Here is a 27,376-nt window from a genome sequence, read left to right on the forward strand (position 1 = left end):
GTTTTTATTCTGTTATTTTCTACAGACTTGGAATCCCAAAGATCCATGAAACATCTTAAAATTTCTCTCAGTTGTTAGTTCAATTTAGGGGATTTTCTGGCTGGGAGAAGAAAAAAAAAAAGCATGAAATCATACTCTGTGCATACAGTTAATTTCTCTGTGCATTTGTGGAATAACTAGTGACAAATCTACTGTGCAGGTGTAATTTACAACACAGAGAAGTTTGTGGTTTGTTTTTTTTTTCTAGAAACTTCTGGAAAAAAAAAGTGTTTAAAGGGAGAGAGACTTGACTATGTTAGACAAAAAAAATATCTGTATAATGTTTAGTAACCTAAGAATGCCTGATGAGTCTTTGGCCCTTATGTTGCTTGTACTTGCCTACCTCTAATCCACTAATATTTACCTTTTATCAATTATATATCACTGACTATTTGCCACTGCAGTTTGTCACTATATTTAGCTACTTTTTTAAACCATTCTTTGCCAAAATGCATTTCTGTATTCAGAAAGACTCTTTTATTACTCGTAAGTTATTTTATTCTCTTATATTTGATTTCTGGTCCTCAGATATTTACTCCATATTCATTTAAAGATCTCTAAAATCACATCTCCACAGATAACTTTCTTTCATAACCAAGTAGTCAATCATATATAATATAAATATAATTAGGAGTCTTATGGTAATTGTCCAAATGGGTTAGATAGGTGAGTTGGGTTATATTAGATAAATGAGTTGGATTATATAAATGGACAGTGAAGTGGCTTGAAAACTATGCGAAAGGTTGGTCACCAAGTTCAGCTGGGGCCCAGTCACCAGGGGTCTACCTCAGGGATTAATAATGTGTCCTTCATTAATGACAATGGGTCAAAAATGCATCCTCAAGAAGTTCACAGATGATACAAAACCGGGAGGAGTAATAGTAGTATACCAGATGGGTATGCTGCCATTCAGATGGACATCAACAAGACAAAGAATTGGGTAGACAGAAACCTCATGAAGGGAAACACAAAGTCCAGCACCAGTTCACCATGAGGTCCAACTGTTTGGAATATAGCTTTGCAGAGAGGGACCTGGGAGATCTGGTGAACAGTAAGGTGACCAGGATCCAGCAATGTGCCCATACCACCTAAAGGTAAACATCCTCCTGGGCTGCATTAGGAGAAACACCGCCAACAGAGAGGTTATCCTTGCTTTATTCTCTGTTCTGCTGAGGCCACATCTGGAGTACTGCATCCAGTTTTAGGTTCACAGTAAAGAGGGACGTGGACATAACAGAGAGAAAGTCTGTCACAGGTCTATGAATATGGTTAAGGGTCTGGAGCATCTTTCATCTGAGGACATGCTGAGAGAGGTGGAACTGCTCAGCCTGGAGAAGAGAAGGATCAGAGGTGTTAATGTGCATTAACACTTGGTTGGAGAGTGTAAAGAAGGTGAAGCCAGACTCGTCTCCATGATGCCCAGTGACAGAGGCAATGGCCCCAAATTAAAACACATGAATTTCCAGTTAAACACAAGAAAACAAAACAAAACAAAACAAAACTTTTTGAGTGTGAGGTCACACTGGAATATGTTTCCCAGAGAAATAGTGGAGTCTTCATCTGGGAAGATACTTAAAATATGACTGGATGTGGCTGTGTTAACATGCTCTAGTAGTTTGTTTTTGAACAGGGCTTTTGGACCAGATGATCTCAAAAGGTACCTTCCAATCTCAGCTACCTGTGATTCTTTGAAATGCAATCTCAAGTTTACTGGAAAAAAAAAAAAAAAAAGTGTTAAACTGAATAAGATAGTTTCATTCTATTTGAAACAAACAAAATATTTCTCTTGTTTCTTAAAGTTTGTCAGACTTCCTCTTATCTTCATTAATTTGGATATTTTCCAGAGCAGTTTTCATAAAATCTCATTACTTTGCCACCACAAGAAAAATCTAACCTTCTCTCTCTGACCATGTTCTTATAAACAGCGAAACAGACACTACTGTTTCATCTTTGAGATCTGCACTTCATTCAAAATTTCTTCATTTTTATGATATGTTCACCAAGCAATTTTGTTATCTTCCCCCCCACACTTTGGTTTGTGGTTGCCACCTACTAATTTGGTACTAAAGCTCAGAAATGAATGTAGGGCATAACATTTCTTTAATCACATTGAAATTAATTATGAAATTGTTAAGGAAACTACAGCATCAGACTTTCTAAGTATATGCTACTTTATAACAGTGGGGTTTTTTGTTGCATTTTGTTTTGTTCTTTTGTTTGTTTGTTTGTTTGTTTTTTAAATAGCATGGAAACTACTTATTTATTGCTCCGTGTGTGTAAATCGTATCTCCATTCATATTGTTGCAATAAAAAATGTTGAGCTGTGGGAAAGGTATTTATTCTAAACTTCTATGGTTTTGAGTGTGTCATGCTGCTGTTCTAATGTATTTCTGGTGCTTTGGTTTTGGTCAGTGAACTGGTACAAAGATTCAAGCCAGTTCACTACAAGGAGGAACCACTTAAAAAGTAGACATAGATGCAATCATAGAGATTAATACAGGATCAGAAATCTGTTACTGTAGCTTACAGAGTAAGCTTAGACTTACAGAGTAACATACAGATTCATGCAGTTTTTCTTTTTATCTGCTTAGACTAAACCACAGTAAGCATCCCTCTCCTCCCTTAGTGAGAGTTAATAACCTACTGTGATGTGAATAGGTACATGGAGCTTTCTCTTTATGAGGTTTGTTAGGAAGGAGCCACAGGAAGATATTTAGTTTCTTGAGAAAAGCAATAAATAAAAGATAGGAAAATAGCAGACAATTCCAGTAACAGCACAGGCAGGCAACTTCAGGCTGTTATCATTGATTTTGATTTTTGTGTGCAGAGCTATCCTGTAACAATATCACTACATGGTATGTGAACATCATCCTTGGGCCATAATTAATGAACTGCACCCGAGAAAATATTACAATTTGAGAAAAGAGAATCATCTTCACTATGATGGAGTGGACATAGTTAATAAGTCTACCTTTTGCTTTCTATTGGCAGAAGCTCAGAAACAGTGTTTAGAAAGCCTGCTTTGGACAGAGCCAAAACCTAACAAATTATATCAAGGTATATGAGTAGATATCTGGGGAAAGTAGATTACTTGCTTGTAAATATCAAAGCTAACATACTACTGTTCACCTACTAGAATTGTAGAAATAGATCTTTTTAGCATGTAAAATTAATCTCCTATTTCCATTTAGTGGGAGACAAAGTAATTTTATAACAGCACCGAAAAAAGTTTTACATTTAAATTCTTCACTGATACTTAAAATATAAATTACTGCAATTGATGTGATAAAAATATACCAGCTAAGAGAAATATCCCAGATATAATTAATGCAATCTAAAATCATGAACATGGAGCTTCTCTACAGAACTTGGAGTCCATCTATGTTGATATAATAGTATAATTCACAGAGCAAATAAATAAATAAATATCTAATTTCTACGCATCTTCTCTCACGTCATTCATATGATATAATCAGCTGAATCAGAATTTTAAATAAAACTTAAGTAAAACAGTTATTCTTATCAGTCATTCCCACATTTGCTGAATGTTTTCACTGAGTTTTGCAAAAATCTCACTTGAGCCGAGAAGTCTTCCACATTTTCATAAAGAAAAAACATGCTTTCTAAACTTGCAGATGATACAATGTGAGAAATTCTACCAAGGCAGTAAAAAACAAGATATGTCAGGGATGGTAATAAATAAATAATAATAATAATAAAGTCTTGGAAAAACAAACAAACAAACCCAAACAAACAAACAAAAAAAAAGTAAAACAAAAAAACCCCACAAAAACAACTTAATAAGGGCAATTCCAATGTTCCATACTTCAACAGTAATAAACAGGTGAACAAATATAAAATGGGAAACCATGACTGAGTAGCAGCTGTGCAAAAAAGAAACTGGTGATTCGAGCACAGTAATATCTAAAAATATCTGAAAATTAATCAGACTCCCCTGCCACTGTGAAAGGGAACAGAATGACAGGAATATATATGTATATTTAAATTTGTAGTACATAACAGTATTTCTGCATTTTTCTCCTGAGCATAATCTAAATTTGTATCCCTCAAAAAAAAAAAATCTGCCGAAAGCACAGAATTAACTGGTGTCATTTAGTCTTCAAGAGGGAACAGGTTATGTGATAACATCTTTTAACTATAAAAAAGTTTGAGAGGCAAATGAAAATAATAATTTAATTCTATAGCCATTTTATATAGAAGAATTGCAATAGGCTTCAACTGCAGAAAGGAAGTTTCAGAGGAGCCATTGTTAAAGACTTTGTAATGATGACAGTGAAGTACCAGATCAGACTGCCCAAACAGACAGTGGAAAGACAAAAATCTGTTGTAAATGTATTTCGCTAGACCTTGATGAACAGAGATAGATAAGACAACTTCTGAAGGTAATTTCCAGTCCTACAGTTTCTTAATATTGCAAGTAAGATCTTTAACTACATATTACTCTTATTACATGGAGACAATGACAGTTGACCAATCACACACCTCTACAGCTGAACAAGTCTGCCCTGACCAAGATGTGAGAATGCCTGCCTCAATAAACAGAAAGATCCTCTCTGTGAGGAGGCCAAAACCTGCTCAGCTCACTATTTCCATTTAAAGGTCTTCTCACATCCATTTTCAACCTCAAAAAAAATCTACTACCCTCACTTGACTTGTGTTTTGATAAAGTCATTCAATCACTGAAACAAAAAAATGAAAAAAAGCCCACAAGAGTATTCTCAATTGAAGTAGCGTCTTCTTTCTAATTTACATATGATAGAAATACTTTTCTACAATTGATATCAATTCTCAACATTATTTCTTGATTACAAATTAAAATACATTTTATGTTACTATAGTGAGTTTTGAAATCCATCAGAAAAAAAGTTACATCAGAAATCTGACACTTTGAAAATCTAATCCAAATAAAGTGAGAGTTAGAAATTTAAATTCAGGATAGAAATTCAGAAAAACAACACCAAACCTATTCTTCTGCCTTGGTGCTTAAATTTTCTGATACAGTTTTCCTGGATGTAGGAATCTGTCTTGCTAAACATACAGCTTTTCCTGTATTGACTCCCTGAAAGCTTTCTAGGTCATCTGCACTGACTGCTAGCTCTTACTTGTGACTACCTGGTTTGCAGAAAACAAGTATTCTAGAACCTAATAATAGAACTATTGTGATTGACATTTGTGCTGTCATTCAGAGTACAAATAATTAAATTCAAAGTATTGTGTTGCTATCTGATTTTGTTCATTAAACTTATTTATCTGCAGTATATTTACTCCAGGAGTCAAAGATCTAGGCTTTAGACAAATCTCAGGCTAAGAAATTTGAACAAGTATCTTCCTCAGGCTAAAAAAAGGATTTACCTATCAGAACATGGATCATTAGGGAGGATATGCCTTTTAGCTCTCCATTAGAAACAGGGACCCTATGCAGAAAGTAATGCCAAATTGCAGGTCACTGGAAAAATATGCTAGAAACAGGAATCTGATTTTGTTGTCTTGCAATTATCACTGTCAGCTGAGAGTGGGTTGTTAGTCAGTGACATATCTGAATAATTCTTTCCGCTAAATAAAAAATACTAATAAAACATATCAGTAACAAGAACTCCACATTCTACTCGACTTTAGATTCTGGAACTTCAGACATTCTGTAGTGTTTTACTTTGATTTCCATTTACTGTCATTGTAAAGAAAATATGTTCATAGTTCACAATTCCTTTCATTTTTCTGTGGATACTTCTTTAAAGGTGAGAGGACTTGCATGCTAGATGAACTTCTTTCTCTCTGTTCAACATACAGAAATTATTACATGACAAAGAGAGGTGCAGCTAAACACACTGAAGATGTCTGGATGTAACAAAATTATTTCCACTATTGCACTAATGAGACAATATACAGTACCGTTTTGTGTAGCCACTGTTCTGAATTTAAGCAGCTAAATTCATATTAGATGGCTTCTTAGTCTACTAAATGGTTTGTTAAATGCCTATGTAAATGCTCAGATGTGTCCTTAAGTTAATAAATATAGATCACGATACAATGCATTCAGTTATTTTTCTGAGAAATTGAACTTGCATACGCCATAGGAAAGAAACTGTTGCATTCCTCTTCAGTGCCATAAAAAAAGGTGGCCCATCTGTAGTTTATAATTTTCTTGGTCAACAATAGTTGAACAAAGACCTGAAGTGGTCTGAATGGCTAATCTGAACAAAGACCTGATTGGCTAATCTATCAAGCACAACCCAGGGCATAAGATTGTCTCAAAGCAATTTTATTATCAAGGTAAAAAATTGCAATCATTTGACTACATACCCTATTTTATTTACTGTGGCATAAATTTTCACATTGAAAAGCCACTAGCATATTGATGGCTATGGTTCTGTAATCTCTGTTCCTAATCAGAAAAATCTGAGAATTGAAATTAGTAAAATTTCATGTGACATCAGAAAGATTTCCTTATTTATGTACAGACCCTTCTATGCAATCTTTAGTAATCCAGTAAAAGAAGCAAGATCAAAAGAAGGAAGCTACAGTATCGTAGTAGTAGCATTGGGTGAGGAATACTGAATTTGTTGGCTACATAGAAAAGATTCTATTAGAAAATGAAATTGAGAACTGTTTCTCTTTGAGATCAATTTCATCCTCTGATACTTGAAAACCTACTAGTTGACTTTGGGACTTAGAATTGTTTATGATCTAGGCATCATAGAGAAATAGCCACTTGTTATCAAGTTGTTCAAATAGTCTGTGTGTAAATAATGTTTAAAGGACTGGCTGAGCTCAATGCAGTCACCCAGACATAAGATATTTTCAGGAGCTGCATGGGGCTGATCAATATGCCACATGCCCTGTGGGAAGCTCTGTTGGGAGATCTGAATAAGCAGGCAGAGGACCCAGGGGGAGGCATAGCTAAAAGAGCACTAGAAAATTAGCTTAAGCAGCTGAATCTCAGCTCAGAGATTAATCAGAAAGCTACAGTGCAGAAACACTAGGACAAAAAAGCAAAGCAAACCAAACCAAACAAATAAACACAACAAAAACCACAAACAAACAGAAAAAACAACCAACAAACAAAGAACACTGCATGAGGTATTTCTTACTCTGGGTGAGAATTGTTGGTTACAACAGTTAAAACAACTTCAAAAAAGCATATATAAGTTAAACAACATTCCCTGTCAGGTTTCTGGTTCTCACTGGCTCTATGTATACTATCAAGACATTCAGAGGTAGTAGAAGAGAAGCAGATTGAAATAATCAGTACTGGTGATGCTCCATGTGTACCATGTAAGGTTCAGACCTTGTAGTCTTGACTAGATTTAGCCTGATCCAATTTACTGAACACCCTCACCACACATGTAATATTAAACTGTCTGAATGTTCAGAGCTTTGTTTTCCAATGAGTAACTAAAGTGTGTTAGTTCACTCATAAAATGTAGTTTCTGATTTAGGTTCCCCTTACAGAAATCTACTTTGTGGGATGAAAAACTATTCAGTAAATTTAATGAACAAATGGTAAATGGGGACAATCAGAAGATACAATTCAAACCCACACTTGTTTTGAATCAAAGGACTAATACGGAAGAAACCAATTCTGGGAATAAAGTTACTTCATTACACTGTATTCATTACACAGTCCCAGAAATTAAAATTACAGTGAATGGGAGCTACTTCAATTCCTAAATAGGAGTCAGTCCCTCTGTCAGACTCCAGTATATTTAACCTAAATTTTTACTATTCTCTTCTACTTCACTTCTCTTAACTGTATTATTTTCTAAAAGTCTTTGGCATCTAAATTGATAAGGAAATGCTAGACACTTCCATGTATCCCATTCAGTCTGTTATTTAACTTGTGATGATGCCAATATGTGCATAACAGTCCACTGGCCAGAAGATTGTTCAGTCTACTTTACCATGTAGTAGTGAAATCCACATCTCAGCATGGTGTGACATAGCACAATGTCGGACATTCACACCATAAACTGCACTTTGTGATATCATTTTCACTTATCCTCATGTGAGCCCTTTGTAGGCATAAATGCTAGAGATGATGTACACAATCATGGATATATATACATATATATTTAAATAAATAAAAAAATAAAAATCACTAACCCCAAAACATCATTTCAGCCTATAACTTCAGAGTTTTGATCGTCATGACCCAAGCTGTGGTTTCAAACTTGTTTCCTTGAAATGGAAGTATTTATTTTTTCCATTACAACATAATTGGATAAAAAAACAAAATAAAATTTATTCCCCTGTCATGGAGTGGATTACCTAACTATCTTACCTTTTCGTCTATTATCCTAACCATTGATTAGAGTCAGTCTTCAACATGTTCTCTGTCTGATCCAATAACGAGCTGTAGCCTAACCCTGAATTGCAATTAAAATTTAAAAAGAAATACATACCACTTGCCTCATAACAGACACCCTTGTCTGTGTCCAGAAAATAAAACTAAGTATGGAGGATATTATAACTTTAGGAAGCCTTGAGTACTGTCTTATATCCCAGGTGATGTGTATAATTCAGAAAACTGAATTTCTGCTTAGGGTGTGAACTACTGTTTTGATTTTGAATGCCAGTGGCTATTATTCAACATTTCAGGTTGAAGACATTTCTAAATGTAATGCTTCAGTTCATTGTCATCTCAAATCTGGAAATCAAATGTTTGTAAATTATCCAAGTTAAATAAATAATTTTATTCGATTTTAAGTGTGAATCTTGGTAAAATTATGCTGATAAGAAATGGTATGGAAGAGAGACAAAAGATGGAAACCCCTAAAACCAGACTGTCAGCAGATGTTATAATATCATACATAAAATATACCAAGTAAGATAGTATCTAGACAACCTGGATCCAATCTGTAAACTTTATTATCTTCAGTGTATATGTTATTGTTTAGATGTGAAAGTCTCTTGGGATAAAATGAGTTTAAACACAAGACAAACACACACATATTTTAGCCTGATTCCTTATTGTTCTTTGTAAACCTGGCAATGTTTCATTGTAAATTGACTATTGATATTAAATAAAAACAATTGGATGAGTATATTGTACTATCATGGTGAGTTAGCACATAACATGTTTTCAGATCAAAAAAACTCAATCCTTTTTTACCAGACTTTTAAGCAGAATGTAAACTGCAATTAAGAGTTGCATGCAAGTTTTGTTCTTTTTTTTTTTTTTTTTAATTAAACCCATTAAATTGTACTGCATGCACATGCAGAGGAGCTTAATAAGGAGGTATAGTCTTAGAAAAAAATTATAGTGAACTGGGATAGTTTAGTAATGAGACTGCCATGAGAGACCCAGAGAAATCTGCGTCTAAGATTTAGAAGAAATTCTAAAGGAAAACAATGTTTTGGTACACACACACAAAGTGGAAAAATATTTTGTTATTCAGCTCTGACTTCCCTAACTTCAGTCAACAGCAAAAACATTGAACAAACAGTTATATCAAATGCCTATGGCAAACAATTCAATTTCTAGTTCCTGGCAGCCACTGTTCCTGAAACTATGTGATAATGGCTGTGGGTTAAGCTCTCTATTCTGATAGGAATAATTTTGCACAGTTTAAAAGATGTCTTAGAGAAAGAACCTGTTGGTCAAAAGGATAACTGTCATAATTAAAACTGTCTGTCTCAGAAAAAGAAGTTATCCAAGTTTTCTGTTAGACCATTAATATTCCAGATGTTCACTTCCCACTTACCAGGGAAGATGCCCTATTATAGGTTGGATGGTGTCTATTGCCATGTCAGGTGTCCTACTGTGTCCATCTGATCTGCTGAAATTACACATCTATGAGAGATCCATAAGAATCTGCAAGAATGGCCGAACTCTGTGGACGATACCTAATTGATGACATTTTACAGTACCTTGTGAAATTAGAACCATTTTGCAGCCTCCTACACCCTTGCATTTTCAACATTTTACCTTCCATCAAATATTTGATCAGGACAGATTAAATATTCTCTTAATAATAAACACTATCCCATAAGTGGCTGAAAAGGTTACAGTGCTTGGATGGTCTTTTCTAAATCCCGATGACATACTATTCTATGTGGCAAGTTTGCCAATGAATTCCAGAGGTTCAAAGTCAGTAACACATAAATGAGATAGAATAAATGTGATTTTGTGACTATAAAAGTTCTGTTATACACACCTCCCCTTTGCAGATTGAAAACTTGTGTTAAATACTTAATATTTGATACTATTTATAATATTAAAAAGTATTATTCAATGCAATATTTTGTGAGAATTTTTACAAACATAAATCCAAACCCATGAATCTAATATTTCCTGTGCATATTCTGAGAACTAGACCAATAAAAGATTTTCTTTTTACTAGAGTTCTACAGCATAAATCAGCAGATAAATTTATAAAAAAAATATGTTAAAGAACTGGAAAGACCATTTGATATAGTTCCTGGGAAATTACATCTGTGATAGCAGTAGTAGTTAAAAGTAGAAATATTGTTCTGTAAAAGGGGAAGTAGTTTTCAGCCTCTTTCTGCCTCGTTTGCGTTCAAGAGAAGACTAAGAGAAAGGTTTTAAGTATACAGTCAATTCAGCATTCTGGGTGTTGGAGGAAGTGAAGTACTGGAGATATCAGAAGAATTCAAGTAATATAGTTACCAATCAGTTCAGTACAAAGATGCACAGTGCAGAGACTTCTATATATAACAAAACAAAACAAAGCAAACAATCAAACAAAAACCCAAACAAACAAACAAGTAAACATACGACAGATCTCATTTCTACCTGCAAATATTGTAACAGACAGACCTTAATGGAAATAAAGGAAATAACAACCTCCTCTTCTGGTCCCCAGGGCAAACAGAAACCATGAGAGGAGTACTAGTATCTAAATACTGGATTTATCTTCCCACTAGGAATAAAAATGAAAACAGACATTGCTGAATACAAGTAACAGTCATTTTTATTAATGTCTGCCCATTATCATGAAGATAAACAGTGAAACAAGAACAGTATTTATCTCTAAATTCTGTTATTTAGGAAATGACATTAACAACTATAACCAGTTAAAAATAAATGGCTGAAGAACAATTCAAGATAACATAAGGCAAGAAAAGAGTACAGTTTTTTGTTTTGTTTTGTTTTGTTTTTTAATAGTGTAATTCCATCATGATATTTTTTGTTTTGATTATAGAGGTTTTAGAGCAAGTTCCATTTCTAAAACTCCTATCAAGTTATTCTTCTCCATTGGATATATAGAACACAAAAGATTAATTCTGTCAGGATTGTGCCTGAAATTTGGTGGTTAAACATACACACAAAAATATGCAGGTATATTTCAGCTTCTTATAACCTCTAATTTAGCAATATTCTGAAAAAAAATCTGATACATTTACAAAATTAGCACGTTTTGCATTCCAAGTTTGGATCTGTATAGGAAAAAATATAAATAGATTTTTTTTAATATTTTATCTACTCTTATTCTAGGAAACATTAGCCTATTGCTAAGGTGAAAAATAGAAAGCCTGTAATTTTATCACCTGTGGAGTAGTACAATCAGCTGGGTCTCATGAAGTTCTGAGGAAGAAAATCTGTGTAGCTCAACCACCAGCATCTAAATGTTGGTCTGGATTATATAAATAACAAGACGAAAACAATTTTTTTTTAGTTCTTCTGTTTTGAGTGAGGCTTCTTAGCATAAAAATGAACACATTTTAAGAAAGACAATAGGATGATAATGTCAAATATACTGCTCTGTTTGAAGTTATACTTTGCCTGCTAATGAGAAATAAAAGTGCCTTCAGCTGTACCATGCACAGACACAGGCACATGAATTATTTAGAGAGTAAACAAATTGATCAGTTTGTTTATAAGTAGTAGCACAGTCAGGCTTTTCTTTCTGCAAGAAAAGCTTATACAACTAAGCATATATTCAACATGTTAGTGGAAATCATGTATATTTTTGCAGTTAAAGAAGGCTGAGGGATATGACATATTAGGCAAATTTGATTGAAGATCTGATTAAAGATTGATTAATAAACCTGAATCATGGTCCATTGGAACTTAGTCCAAAGAACAATGATGAGGGTGCCTCGACTAGGTATGAGTACATAGGTAACTCATGGTAAACAAAGGAGAATGTATTTGGACTACAATTTACTCATATTTTATGTTTATATTTATCTATAGAGAATGAAGAAGTTAATAAGGTAATAACAGAAAAAACATACTAAGACTGGTCTACTCGAAGTGAAGAGCATCATTCAAAGGACTGACAAATCGACAGATAATCTCTCTTCAATGTCTTTGTCATTATAATAGTCAGAAAAAAATCGATATAAATCCATAAAAGTGTACTTCAGACAAAGAAAAGATCATTACATTCTTTGCTACACAGAGAAATATCAAACAATTATTTTGTGAAGAATGAGATATTTATGATTCAAACATGATATAACGTAGAGAAGTACAGGCCTAGTATGACAGTAGAGGCCTTGAAAAGTGAAGATTCAAAAAGCATTGTAAAGGAGAATTGAGAGATGTCCTCATACATGTGCACAAGGTTAAGGTATGAGATTGGCACATGGTTGGCACTGGAGACCCCACAACTATAAATGACTCACCCATGGTCAGGTACAGCAATGCAAACGTGGAGCTGGACAAAACTGGTCTTAGGCATAGCAAAACAAACACTGAGTATCTAACAAAAGACACCATACAGAGTAAATTCACATCGAACGTGCAGATCTAGAGCAATGAATAAAGAGAAAGGTGTAAAAATGCTTTAACAAACACTTTAAATGACTCCAAGTGGACAACAGACTGAAGAAGAAGAAAAAATTTAAAAAATCATCATATTTCTCTTGACAAAAGACTGCGGGTGCTCATGAGTTTTCACAACACCCCATTATTACCAAGCTAACCACCAATCTTATGACCCTGTGAGACATTGGAACAAAGAGTGTAATATGGGGAAAGAGGGGTAGAAAATACTGTGTGTATATAACAATTTTAACTGCATTGTTCTTTTTTTTTATTTTCTGTAGCAATTAGAAAGACAACCATGAGGTTCTTAATATTTCACTTACACTAACAATATTTTTTTTCCCTTTTGGTACATATAAGCTGTGTTTCTTCTTTGCCCATAAATAAGATTTTGAGCATAGCAGTTTAGTTTATGATGATGATTTTCCCAAAATAAATGAAACACTTGACATGGTTGTATACTGCCTAGTAGACCAATATGCTTTTTAAGATAGGCATTTCAAATATAAATGGGCAAAATGATTTCATCACTTTTTAAATGTTCATGAAACCAATTACCAATAAGTAGCCTGAGGCTTGCTGTGAGGAATACTTTTTCTTATTGTGGCATTTGACATTGCATCAAGTGTCATGTCTCAAGGTGAAAACTGTGAAATGTGTTAGGAATGATGTACAGTAAATTGTTACTGGTCACCTTCTTTATAATATTAATCTTTTGCTGTGCCTTGGTGAAATGAGAATGCTGCTCAACTTATCTGACACTGATGTTTGAAGGACTCTGCAATATCAAAAAAATCATCTCTATATAAATCATTATGCACAGAAGATTCTATCACAGTGTTCTGCATCTTAGTCACACAAGGCATGCGTAGAGACCTGACATGGTTTCTAAGTCAGTGGATATTTTTCTTTATGTAACATTGAAGTAGGATAAGGAACACAGCAACATGTGAGTAGAAAACAATTAATACCATGGTGGTGTTATGATTTTATGATATGACAGCTAATTGCTACATATATTCTGGTACTGGGGATTTTATTTTGATTAAAAACAAAGAGCTGTATTTCATGTGATTGATTACTACTTTATGATAATGTATCTTTGTTGGTATGTTTTACTAAAAATAGTCCCAAAAACCTACCTACCAACAATTCAACACTCAAACAAATTATTTCTCGTTTTATTTGTAAATATGTTAAAAGACTATGTTAGTGTCATGGCCAGGTGTGCCAGGATACTTTGTAGTCTTGAATGCAAAGGTCTCCAGAATGGAACAGGATTTCAGTTATCTCACATCCATGCTAGAACAGAGCTAAACAAAAATCCTTCAGTTAAGACAGGACTAGAGTCCTGCAAAACCAGAGATATTTCTAAAAAGCCAAAGAATATTGACATTGTGAAGGAGTGGAGTACTTTATATTGGAGAGCTCCCAAGTGACATCACTTGTACTGGTTTTCAGAATAGAGAGTTTCTACAATCTGCCACAGCCTTCTCGAAATACCTAGGATCCCTGCTACAAGAAAAAACTTAATCATATCTTAATAAAGGCTTAAGATTCGTAGTGGAGAAGTCAGATTAACATTTTACTGGCTTCTTTGAATAGCAATTTTCTATATATATGTTTCATTTTCCCAAAGGAACAACTTTTTGAATTTTGCCATTTTAACTAGATTGCCTGAAGTATTTATTATCTTTTGTGACACAGTTTTTCTGGAGCTGACATGGTAATAAGTGGGAATTGATGTGAAAATATTGAGATATCATTCTCAGAAATTAAAGGCATAAATTAAACATAAATACTTACATTTATCTGTGTTCAACAGGAGTTTAATCTGGCAATATCTTGCTTTATACCATTCCAAGTCTAAGCATTATATAGATGTGTTATATGAGTTGCTAGGTATGTGTTGTACTAGGAGATTGTTAAGACATAATCTACTATTTATTACATACATACAGTAAAAGTGAAACATTCATAAAAGAATTATTTTTATTATAACAGTGATATGGGCTATGTACCTCACAATAATTACTGCAATGCTTCCTCCACAGTAGGTTTATCTGTACTCTGAAGACAAAAGTGCTTATTTTTAGAGATATTTCTCTACTAAAAACCAAAAGGATATTCAGTACTATAGTAAGGCTCAGTGCTTCTCCTCATAAGGAAGAGACCACGTAAATACAGTAATCTGGTTATTCTATGGACAATATAATAATCTGGTATAATTTTCTGCATTTGTATTTGATGCATTTTATTTCTTGTCATCTTAGGTAGTGTATCATCTGAAATGACTTTTGAAGAACATATTTGAAACAAGTGAGATAGACTAAATGGTTACAACCTTCAAACATGGGAGGGGAATGAAGAAACCCCTGCAAATGGAGGAACAACTGGAATAGATGAAGGAAACGAAGGGCAATAAAGAAGCAGGAAGAAATTGAGAGGTGAGGGAAGAACAAAAACAGATGGCAAATAACAGTAGTTGAAACTATCAGTCACTGTTGAAACCTAGATTGAATGTAGTTATTAATCAGTGATACAAGATCTTCACTTTTATGTGTGTATAAACTGTGAAGATATTCCTAAACTGTGCATGTTTGAAGCCTCCTTTCATCTCTTTTCCTCTTCCTTTTTACAAGCAAAAAGCCTATTTTGTGTACAAGACACAGAGGTATTGCAGCACAACCTGGCCAGGTTTCTGACCTGTATAAGCAAAAAAACCCAGGGAATCTATAGTCCTTCAGCTCTCCCTGGTAGCTGATGTGGCCTTAGGTTTGATCCATTGTGTTATCTGTTTGCATCATTAGGGTAATCAGGGGCAAAAGGATGAAATTCAAAAGTTAACCTGACTGTTCAGATATGATAATTCATTCAATTATCATTTTTTGGTGTCAATATTAGAATAAAAAAAATCTTCTAATAACATAAAAACATACATACTTGCATATATGCCTATGAATATTTAAAATATGTTTTCTTCAATGGAAATCAGATTTGTAACTATATTTTTTTCCACAAAGTCCTCTATTCTGCTGTGAAAATGTATATAGCAGTGGTATCAGAGTCCTGAATTCAACAGCAGGTTGCAATTGCCCTGACCAGGCTGTCACAGATTTTATATAATCCTGTTATTCAAGGGCTTACCCTTGCCATGACTTCACTCACCTGTATTCAGTGTCAGTTCTGATATGGTGCAGCTGAACCAGACTGCTGGGAGAAGAGCCTTGAGAAGCCGCATCTGGGGCTTTCCGCTAAAGATTATGAAGTTGTGCTTTCAGCTCAGGCTCATGCCCAACTCCTTGCCTGGGCTGTCTTCTGCTGTAGATAGGTTCTGCCAGCCTTTGCACCTTGTTGGGCCTCATCTGCCTCATCACCATCATCTTGGCTAGTGATGGAAGGATCCTTGACTGACTCCGGTTACCACCACCAGCCTTGCTCTGCTCTTCGTGCTTGGGTGCTGTAGGTTGCCCATGAAGGCACTCCTCTACCCACCTTGCTGTCTCTTCTTTGCCTCATTTTTTAGAAGAAGATAATGGCCTAGTTACTTATCAGGACTCTGTAAACCCTTTGACACAGTCCTCCACAACATACTTCTCTTTAATTAGGAGGCATAGGAATTTGATGGGTGGACTGTTCGGTGGATGAGGAACTGGCTGGATGGTCACATCCAGAGGGTAGTGCTTAATACCTCAATGTGTGGATGGACACTGGTGACAGGAAAAAAGTATCTGAAATACTGTTTATTATTTTCAGGTATCTAATCGGGAAAAAAAAAAAAAATCTGAAAAGCAACTTGTTGCACTGCCCCATGGCAAATAAAAAAAAAATTAAGAAATATCTTGGAAGGAAATAAGTTATCTATGCCATTAAGTGGTTATATCAGAACTAGAGGTGTGTGGATTCTTTGCATGGTCCAGTTCAAGCTACCTGCTGGCACAGAGCAGCAGTCCTAAGACCAACTAAACACAGATGGTCTATGTCTGTGCATCAGTTCTGATTTTTACAATGGGATACCCATTTATTGATGTGTTGTAGAAATTTTTTATACTATTTACTTTCTTCGGCCAGAAAAGAGCTCAAAAGCAGAACAAAAGTGTGTTCTGGGCAGCACTACATAAACATCTAGTACCTCCCAGGATTCCTATGAGTACCTGATCATGGACCAGAAGGAAAAATGTGCTCTTCTGGAGGGGCACCTAGAAGTAATGGGTGCTCTTGACATCATTACAAGGTAAAAAATTTAACCTTGTGAAGCAAAAGAATTGACTTGTCAATTTCATTTCTTGATTCTGGGAAGCAGACACATGACCACAGTAAGGCCAGTTTCTGCCCCATCCATCTTCAACAAGTACTATAAAGCCATAAAAGCTGTGACTCAGAAAATCAAGCTTGAGCTGTTTTTAAAACAATCATGTTCTGGTAAGGCTATTAATTTTTGTAGACTATAATGCTAAGTTCATTATTTGTTCTACGTCTGTGGATGGACCAGTCTTATATTTACACTTGTATGTAGCGGACTGATATTTTTAATTAAAATGAAATGTATATGTATATGTATATGTATATGTATATGTATATGTATATGTATATGTATATGTATATGTATATGTATATGTATATGTATATGTATATGTATATGTATATGTATATGTATATGTATATGTATATGTATTGTGTGAAATTGTACCTTGGACCTTTTAGATGTTCTTAATAATCCACTACATTAATAAAAATGAAATAAAGGGGAAAAAAGTTACTTTTTTCTTCATTTCTGAAATAGCTAAAGAGATTTCCAGTCTTTTATCTTCACTCGAGAGGCAGCTATCCATTGAAAGTATTGGTGGCAATTTTAGGATTGTTCAAAAAGAAGGCTTCCCCTGTGGGCAATGTTAAAAGAAAGAACAGACAGCACTGATATTTCTCAGAAAAAAAGCACAATATGTGCCTCACAGTTGCACTTTATAACAAATTGAATTAGTGCTGTATCATATCCATTAATGTGTTAATAGTCACTAATATAATTATCTTTTTAAAGCATTAGATAAAATTAAGACTCATTGAATGTGATGAGATTTGTTTCCTCTGATAGAAAAATAGTAAGCTGAGCAAAAGATCATAAAATTTTGCAAACATATACCTTCAATTTATTTGCCCTTTTTTCTTTTAATCTGTATTCATTGTGGAATCTATACTCTCTCTGCTCATAAAGACTCAAAAAAATAATAAATTAGCACTGACAAATTCAGTAATATCAATTTAGCTATTCCCAAAGTGACTGAAAGTAGAAGCAGAATAAATGTAGTGAATAAAAATAAAATTCACCATTTTCTGCAAGTCTGAGGAGTCTGGACCTACCTCAAATACAATTTCTGAAGGCACTTACCCCAGACTTGTTCAGAGTAAGGTTATATCTCATTAACATCATAGCACCTGTATAAGAAACAGTAGAACAGTGTAATTGTCTATATTTACTCCAGATCAACAAACACTTGGGAGTTTCTGACACCTCTGATACATGGAACTATCAAAAACCTTCACCTGAAGAGACTTCAGCACTTGACTGTGCCATATGGTACAAAAGTAAAATTGCAAAAAGTAACATAAGCTCATTAAGCTCACCAGAGAAATCTCCTTTGCTCTTATACATACATCATTGTCACATGGTGCCAGGCAAGCAAACAACAAAAGCCAGTATATTGCTAAAGGAAGTATGAAGTTCTCACTTCATGATGTTACCTTCAGGTGGATTTATTACCTTGCAGAAACAGGCTCTGCAGACACAAGAAATGTTTTTACCTTCTAAAATTCATACTGATGGCAGCTCTCCCTTCCCACCAGTGTGAATATTTAACAACTTACAGTTTACAAGGACTGTACGGAAGGAATGAACATTAAGTACCGATAGTCCGAGTCATTTGCCAAATGTGCCACTACTCCACTACTGTGCCCCAGGTATGCAATGAACCTTAGAAATGGCCCTACTAAGTCAGCATAGAATGTTTGTGTGTGGCATGAGGAGGTTCTTTTTTCTTTTTCTTTTTCTTTTTCTTTTTCTTTTTCTTTTTCTTTTTCTTTTTCTTTTTCTTTTTCTTTTTCTTTTTCTTTTTCTTTTTCTTTTTCTTTTTCTTTTTCTTTTTCTTTTTCTTTTTCTTTTTCTTTTTCTTTTTCTTTTTCTCTTTCTCTTTCTTTCTCTTTCTCTTTCTCTTTCTCTTTCTCTTTCTCTTTCTCTTTCTCTTTCTCTTTCTCTTTCTCTTTCTCTTTCTCTTTCTCTTTCTCTTTCTCTTTCTCTTTCTCTTTCTCTTTCTCTTTCTCTTTCTCTTTCTTTCTCTTTCTCTTTCTCTCTTTCTCTCTTTCTCTTTCTCTCTCTCTTTCTCTTTCTCTTTTTTCTTTTTGTTTTTCTTTCCCTTTTTCTCTTTTTTCTTTTTCTTTTTCTTTTTCTTTTTCTTTTTCTTTTTCTTTTTCTTTTTCTTTTTCTTTTTCTTTTTCTTTTTCTTTTTCTTTTTCTTTTTCTTTTTCTTTTTCTTTTTCTTTTTCTCTTTCTCTTTCTTTTTTTTTTTTTTTGTGGTTGTTGGAGTGTTTTTGTTGTTTTGTTTTGTTTTGATTTGGTTTTGTTTGTTTCCAGGAGGTTCTAATCACACATCGCAATTGCAGCTCCAAAACCTTTTAGCTGGTGGGAATCTCCCCCTCACTCAGGCGCAGTTTGTTTCCAAAGCGTATTTTCTCTTCATGTGTGCTGTAATGCCAGGGTTGTTGCCAGCATGGACATGACTGCTATTTCTGCTTAGTGTAAGAAGAAAATAATTCAGAAAATTTTTACCAAAACAATGGTTATTAAGGGTATAGCAGAGATGGGCCCCAGTGTGCCCAGGCTAAAGAGCTGACTCAATCTATGGTAACAATGGCATTTAGTACTTAGACCTATGTAAGTTATGTAAGCTATGTAACCTATGTAAGTTCAGCCACACAATTAGAAGTCTAGAACAATAATACGAAAAGCAGAGGAAATTAAAACCAAAACCAGAAACAAAAATAAAGTCAACCCACAACCAATAATACACTTTTGTTATTATAATACAAATAAATCACTGTTGTTAATATTTGATTGACTGTACAATAGAAAATGCGTATCATTGTGTTGGAAGGCTTTTTGGTAGTGAATTTGAAATGGCTGTAAAATTATAACAATTCAAAATTATAAGATTAGAAAATGTGTCAATGTCTCTGCAAGTTACAGGACAAAGAAAAGCGGTACAGTCAAGTGAGGCAGTGTTGTGAGCTACTTCTGCTAGCTGTTTATTAACATGAGAATGTGTCATTTCTGCCAACATTGTTTAAATAATATTTGATTCTATTCTCATATGATTCAGTACGATGTTTTTTGTCAAATTGAAATATAACTCCTTTTGATATATTCTGTGTGTCTTGAAATATGCATTAGAAGTAGTAAGTGATGGTGCAGAACTATCTTTGGGGAAACTGCTCTTAAAATATTTAACATTACCTGCCAAGAATACCTCTGCTCTACCTTAGGACTGCCAGTCATTCTTGTACAATAATATCTGAAAGCGTCATTTATACTTGATTCCCTTTTGAAAATTGTTCCCATTGTTTTTTGTTTAAACTGATTCCAAATTCCTCATTGTTTATAAAAAGTGATAAGTATCTAAAAATACATTTTTTAGTATATTATTTATTATATGTGTTTGTAACATCAGTACTATCTCTCTGACCCAATAATTTTTCTAAGAGTGGTTTAGATCAGATGAGAGGATAAGTTGTACTCAAAAAGCAGCAGTGGCTATTGTAATTATTTCAGACACTGTTTCACTCTGATGAGATGGTTTTACCAAAGAAAATGTCCCTTTTCATTTTCAAGTAATTTTTAAAAAAAAAAAAAAAAGGAAAAGAGTTTAAGAAAAGTAGAAGGTTCAAGGTTCTAGTCCTCTTTTTAATTTGAAATTAATTTCATTTTTATTTCAGTGATCTATGCTTTACTTTCATAATAAAATTAGTGCTGTGAAAACTAACACATTTGGTTTGGTTTGTTTTTTAACTTTTCTGTCTCCTGATCTATTTTTAATGATGTCCATAATGAGGCCTTCTACACCTATTTTAGTGTGTTCCCAGCATCTTTCAATCCCATAGTACTTATTATAGTATATATATTTTATATATGAACAATACTGTTATTTTGATCATTTATTTATGTTAAGCGATGGCCATTATAGCAAAGTGTAGCACCTGTGGTTTCATTTCTGGTGCAGAGTCAAAGTGATTACGGAATTATGAGCCAACAGTGCTCAGGGGTATTGCAAAACATGAAATACAACAAAGTTCAGTAAGTTCTTCTAATTTTACAGGAATGTGATTATCTCACAGGAGCTACATCTTGTAGTTACCAGATGTTTCACAATAACAGTAACTCTGGAGTTGCTTCATTGTTATAACAAGAAGATTTTACTGTGGAGAGAAGGGTTGGCATTTTCTCTGCTGGATGAAGATGAAATTGGCAATTTGGAACCGCAGTTTCAACTGAGCTGTGTGTTTTACATTGATTAATCCATCACATCAGAATATTAACCTACCAATCAGAGCTCTATCCTGGAAGCTTTCTAATCTGTGCCATATGTCTAGAGCTTAATAAACATTTTCAATCCAGCTACAACAAAGACTATTTTACCAAAGAAAGAATCCTGACCTTTCTCTAAAACATCAGACATTTGAGATCTTAATTTTCTAAAGCAAAGATTTTTGTTCTTCCAATACCAAGAATCATCATCCATCTAAAACTGCAATGACTCAGATGATATGGATTCTCATGCTATACCTAAATAAAACAGTAGTTCACTGGAGAAGAAACCTTGTTAACATGAATAAAGTACTTGGAATTGTGTTCAAACTGAATGTTTAGGAATGACTTCTGAGACTACTTTTCACTTTGGATAGCATATTCTTCTCTTATATAAGTCCATTTAGATGATGCTATCTAGAATGAGTCAAATCTAGCCATGGGAAAAAAAAGCAGGATGTTTATGGAAATGAACACATTCACCCAGAAGGATCTCTTAAAAAAAAAAAAAAAACAAAAAACAGGTAAACTGTGAAATTTGATACAATGAAACTACAGTATGAAGTTTCCAAACTTATTCACATAACTTCTATTTGTTTTCAACACCTTTCAAGTAATCTAATTCCACATAAACATTTCATTCTTGTAGGACTTTACAGTGCTAATCCTCAAGCAGTATCAATGACAGGCAAACTAATAGTTATGACTTCAAGAAGATCATGGTGTTACATTCGTATTTTGCTCCATTGAGTAAAATTTGGCCTTTGGTCTTGATGCAGTTCAATCCTACTACAATTCTTTCTCACTGGAGTCACAAATGTCTTTTTCACATTTTGACAAAAGTGTCAGTATATCTTAGGTCTAAAGTGGAGCCTCCCAGCATACTTGGTTAACAGGTGAGATTGCAGTTACATTAACAATCTTGGGTTTAAAATTAATCCTTCTAGTATTTAAAAAAAAAGGCATCTATTGCTAAACGCATGTTGTTCTTCAGAGTTATGCCTAATACTTGTTCTTCACAGGAATTTTTGCAGGTTTGGTCTATATGGATTGTAAAGTAAAAGAAAAATGATTGTTTCCATAACCAGCATCTGAACAGTAACTAGGAAAGTATTTCCGTGGCAGGACTGTCATTAGTGGAGAGCTAGAGTAAGTAATTCAGAAAAAGAGTTCATAATAGGTAGCTATTTTTAATATTTATTGGAAGCCTCTGAAATTGTGTTAAAGATCAAACAAAAAAGTGAATAAAATAGCATTTCATTTCTCCAATGAAATGACATTTCTGTAAAAATTCTGATCCACTTGTAAGAAAGAAATCTATCAGCTGAAACTTAGAAGCATCTGCTTGGTAAGCTACAGGGAGGTTACTTACTATCTTAAGAGTGTCAGGAGAAGCAGGAATTTAAAAAGATATAAGTAATGTTATAAGAGAAAGCAGGGATGTAAATTATTAATATTAAGAGGATTAGTCTAGACTTTCAGCTAGCTTCCTAGACTGCCATAGAGATAATAAATTTATGCTGGCTGAAGAGTGGGTCTAATGCTGTGTTCTAATTATTTTGAAATTTGACTGTTTATGATTAAATGACTGAGATGTAAGCTGTTTTGTTACTTTGAAGTGCAGTAGGTGTTTTCTTTTATGTATAACTTAATTAGCAATAGTAATTTCTTCTTTAATTGTTACCTAAAATTAAATGTATTGAATTAGCTTCTAACTAATGATTTCTAATGATGCCTTGCATTTTCTCTTTTACTCCTCAGTTAGCAGCAATAAAGCAGAGCTTCATTTATGGACTATGGATTTCTTTATCCTGAAGGAAAACTTGCAATTGAAGATTTGGAGCATATTTCCCTTTAAAAAAAAAAAATACACGCAAAATAAACAAGCATACCAACAAACAAAAAACAACAACAACAGGTACAAGTGCCCAAACAAATATTTTAAGATTTGTCTATAAATTTTATTTGATTATCTGCAGTTATTGAGTTAATTTAAACTAGTAAAATTGAATTAGCTCAAAAGAAGTTCATTCATGCACAATAAACCTTGCAGATATCTAAGCTGAGCAAGCTTATTTACATTTGAAATATCCCACTACTTTTATGTGCCAGAATGGAGAATAATAGTGTCCACATAACTCTTTCCTTCATCGTGGAAACTGTCTTGGAAACATCTACAGATTGATTAACGATTTTGAAAGCACTGTTAGATACCTAGCATGCAGCAAAAAACTTATGTCTGCATGCTCAAAGTATATTCTTTTGAGCCTGATGCATCCTTTTTGTATCAGGAAAAAACATGGCTGATTTACAATTTAAAGCAAATACTCATCTGATCCTTCGTAAATGACAATACTGTCTATGCAGAAGGAAGTTGAATATGGCATGAGGCCATGAACCTTAAAATCCTGTCATGTTTGTGCCGTTAACAGTTTGTTTCATGGTTTTCATACAGTGACTTCCTGAATTTCTGCACAGAAGTTCATAGTAAAGATCGTACTCTGAGTAGCTGTCATTTCTACCAAAGTTTGCTTAAACTTATACCATTTCCTGGAATAGGTATGTTCAACTTATTTCAAAGGTTGAATGGTTAACATCTGAGAAAACTCATCTTTAGTCAGTCTGTGGATTTCTCTTGGAGTCAGTGGAGGCATGCTTATTTAAAAATGCTAAGGGTCTGGCATGTCATTTAGAAACCAGCCGTTTCTAGCATGAGGCTCCTGTGGTGCTATATATACACCTAAACACAAGTATTTAGTGACTGGAGAGTGGAAAGATCAGAGGGTATTCCATTTCAAATATCTTGTTCAGTAAAAAGGTAGTCAGCGTCTTCATCATCAATTTTCTAGATGTCTTATTCAATTTAGAGACGTAGTGTTTACTCAAACACTTTGTGTTGCTTCCAGTTTACTGGAGCAGGACTAGGAAGATGACATTGTTGCATTGTTGCTGTCTCCTGCTCCCCTAGGCATCACTTAGAATTCGTACATCCCTGGCACTGCAGCAGTGTTTGCCATAATCCTACTCACTAATTCTAAGAAGCTGCAGGAAAGACATGATGCTGTAGAAAGGCAAGCACCACTTCTCATTATGCTAATACATAGACTGAGGCATAAGCTGCTACTGAAAATGTGCACACATCAAGTGAGAAAACAGAAGTGGATAATTGTTTTCCATTCAAGTTTTCTGTCACAGAAAAAAAAAAATATGGGGACAAACCAACAGACATTCATAGAATCTGTATTTTATTTACTACAAAACTTCAAAAAAGGCTACTCTTTCTAGCTGCTTAGAAAAATTTCCTTAGTTAACTGCAAATGATTTTTGAAAGCACTGTATATATCTAGCATGCAGCAAAAATAATGTGATTTGACACAGAAATAAAAAAATTGACAACTGATAAATTGTAGAACAAATTTTACTCTACAAATTCTTGATAGATTCCTTATTTTCATATATTTAACAAAGTATTTCTTCAACAAAAACAACAAAATCATCAGAAGTAATCAATCTTTATTATTTGTTAAAACAATGCAGAAATTTTTGCACTGTCACTGATATACTTAATGTCCAACTCTCTCTCTCTCTTCTCTGTGAAAAATGAAAATACTACAAAGATGGGCTAACAAGAATAGAAAACAGACAATTAAATATCTACTGTACATGAATGACCTAAAGCTGTAAGTAAGGACACAAGAGAGCTATGCACTTTGATTGATATAGTTCACATTTTCATTAAATACTGAAACAACTAATACATCCCTAAGCACTAACTCAGAAGAACATGGAAAGACAAATGTAAAATAAGGAGATACAATCTTCAAGCAGGTCAAATATCCAAAGATTTGAAAGGCCAACTATTTATGTTACTTGAATAGGCAAAAGTTCGCTTGCTCAGAGCTCATTTGGGAGGGATTCTGTGAGAAGCTTATGTGAACGATAAAGGAGCTAGTGAGTCTGAAGGAAAATATTGCCTGCTGTTAAACAGCAGAAGTAGTCACCAACAACACTGAAAAGGCAGAGGTTCTCAACACTGTCTTTGTCTTCACCAGCACTATTGGGCCTCAGGTCTTGGGAACAGAAATCCAGATTGATGCAAACATAGACCCACTGTCAGTGAAGGAAGAATAAATAAGGGTATTATTACAGGTGTTTGACCCCTACAAATCGATGGACCCTGACAATATCAACCTGAGGGTGTTCAGAGAGCTGGCTGACATTGTTGCAAGGCCACTCTCCATAATCTTTGAGACATTGTGCAGATTAGGGCATGCCTCAGAAGAATGGAAGAAGGCTAATGTCACCTCCACTACAAGAAGGGCTTAAAGGAGGATCCAGGAAATTATGGGTTCTTAGTTCAGACACTGGGAAACTTACAGAACTAATCCTCGGGGCTACCACAAGTCAGTAGAAGTACGTGACTGGGAATAGCCAGCATGGATTCACCAGGGGCAGGTAGTGCTTAAGAAACCTGATCTCTTTCTATGACAAAGTAAAATGCTTGATTGGTGTGGAGCGAGCAGTGGATGTTGTCTCCCTGGATTTCTCCAAGGCTTTTGATATGGTTTCTCATGGCCTCCTTCTAGGGAAACTGAAGCATTACATCAGTTGATTACATCAACAAGTTGTCTCTGAAGTGAGTGGAGATCTGGCTGATAGGCCTTACTCAAAGAGTTGTGGTAAATGTCTCATTTTAAAACAGGCAACCTGTTGCAAGTGAGGTCCTCAGGGATTGCCGTTAGGTCCAACACTGTTTAGCATCTTTGTAAGTGATCTCGATAATGGGATTAAGTGTAGCCTGATGAAGTTTGCTGATGACACCAAACTGAGAGGGGAAGTGGACACATTGGAAGGGAGAGCCACCCTGCATGAAGACCTGGATAGGCTGGAAGAGTGCGCTAACAAGGACCTGTTGAAGTTCAACAAAGGTAAGTGTAAGGTCTTGCACGTGGGAAAACATGATCCAGGGGTGCAGAACAGGCTGGGATCTAACTGGCTGGGAAGCAGCTCTGTGGAAAGGGACCTGGGGATCCTGGTGGACAACAAGCTCAATATGAGTGAACAGTATACTGTTGCAGCCAAGAAAGCCAATAGGATGCCGGGCTGCACTAGCAAAGGAATCACAGTCAGAGACAAAGAAGCCATTATTTCACTCTACTCTATGCTTGTCAGACTATACCTGGAACACTGTGCTCAGTTTTGGTCCCCACTATACAAAAAAGATGAGGACATGCTGGAGAAGGTCCAGAGAAGGGTCACAGAGATGATCAAAGAACTATGGAGCCTGTCATATGAGGAAGGGTTGAGATAACAGAGTTTAATCAGTCTTGACAAAAGAAGAGTTAGGGGAACCTTATCATCATGTTCTAGCATTTAAAGGGTGTCTAAAAAGAAGATGGAGACTCCCTTTTTACAAGGAGTCATGTGTAAAAAATGAGGGGTAATGAGTACAAGTGACTCTTGGAGAGACCCTGATTAGAAACAAAATGAAAATTTTTCAAGATGAGAACAATCATCCATGGGAATAATGTCCTCAGGGAAGTGGTGGATTCCCCAACACTGGACATGTTTAAGATTCAGCTGGACAGGGCACTGGGCCATCTTGTCTAGACAATGCTTTTGCCAAGAAATGTTGGACCAGATGATCCTTGTGGTCTCTTCCAAGCTGGTATTCTATGATTCTGTGATTCTAAGCTATTGAAAAGAAGAAATGAGATCTGAAGCATAATGAGGTCTGTACATCACGAGCTTTTGACAACAGCAGAAGAAAGCTATCTGGACATCAGTCAGGTTGATCTGTGAATCTTAGGTGCTCTATAAAGATTTTTGATCTTCTGAAGATGTCATGTGCTTTGATATGTCAGACTTATTAAATCAAGATGCGTAAAATTTACTTTAGAGATGTCTTCTTGGCCTTGCCATGGTGAGGAAAATTCTATACTCACACTTTATCAAATGAGGAAACTGATGGCTTGGATCCATGTTGGCACAGTTAAACGCTTATAACAAAG

Source organism: Columba livia, chromosome 1 (assembly GCF_036013475.1).
Source record: "Columba livia isolate bColLiv1 breed racing homer chromosome 1, bColLiv1.pat.W.v2, whole genome shotgun sequence".
NCBI classification, from domain to species: domain Eukaryota; kingdom Metazoa; phylum Chordata; class Aves; order Columbiformes; family Columbidae; genus Columba; species Columba livia.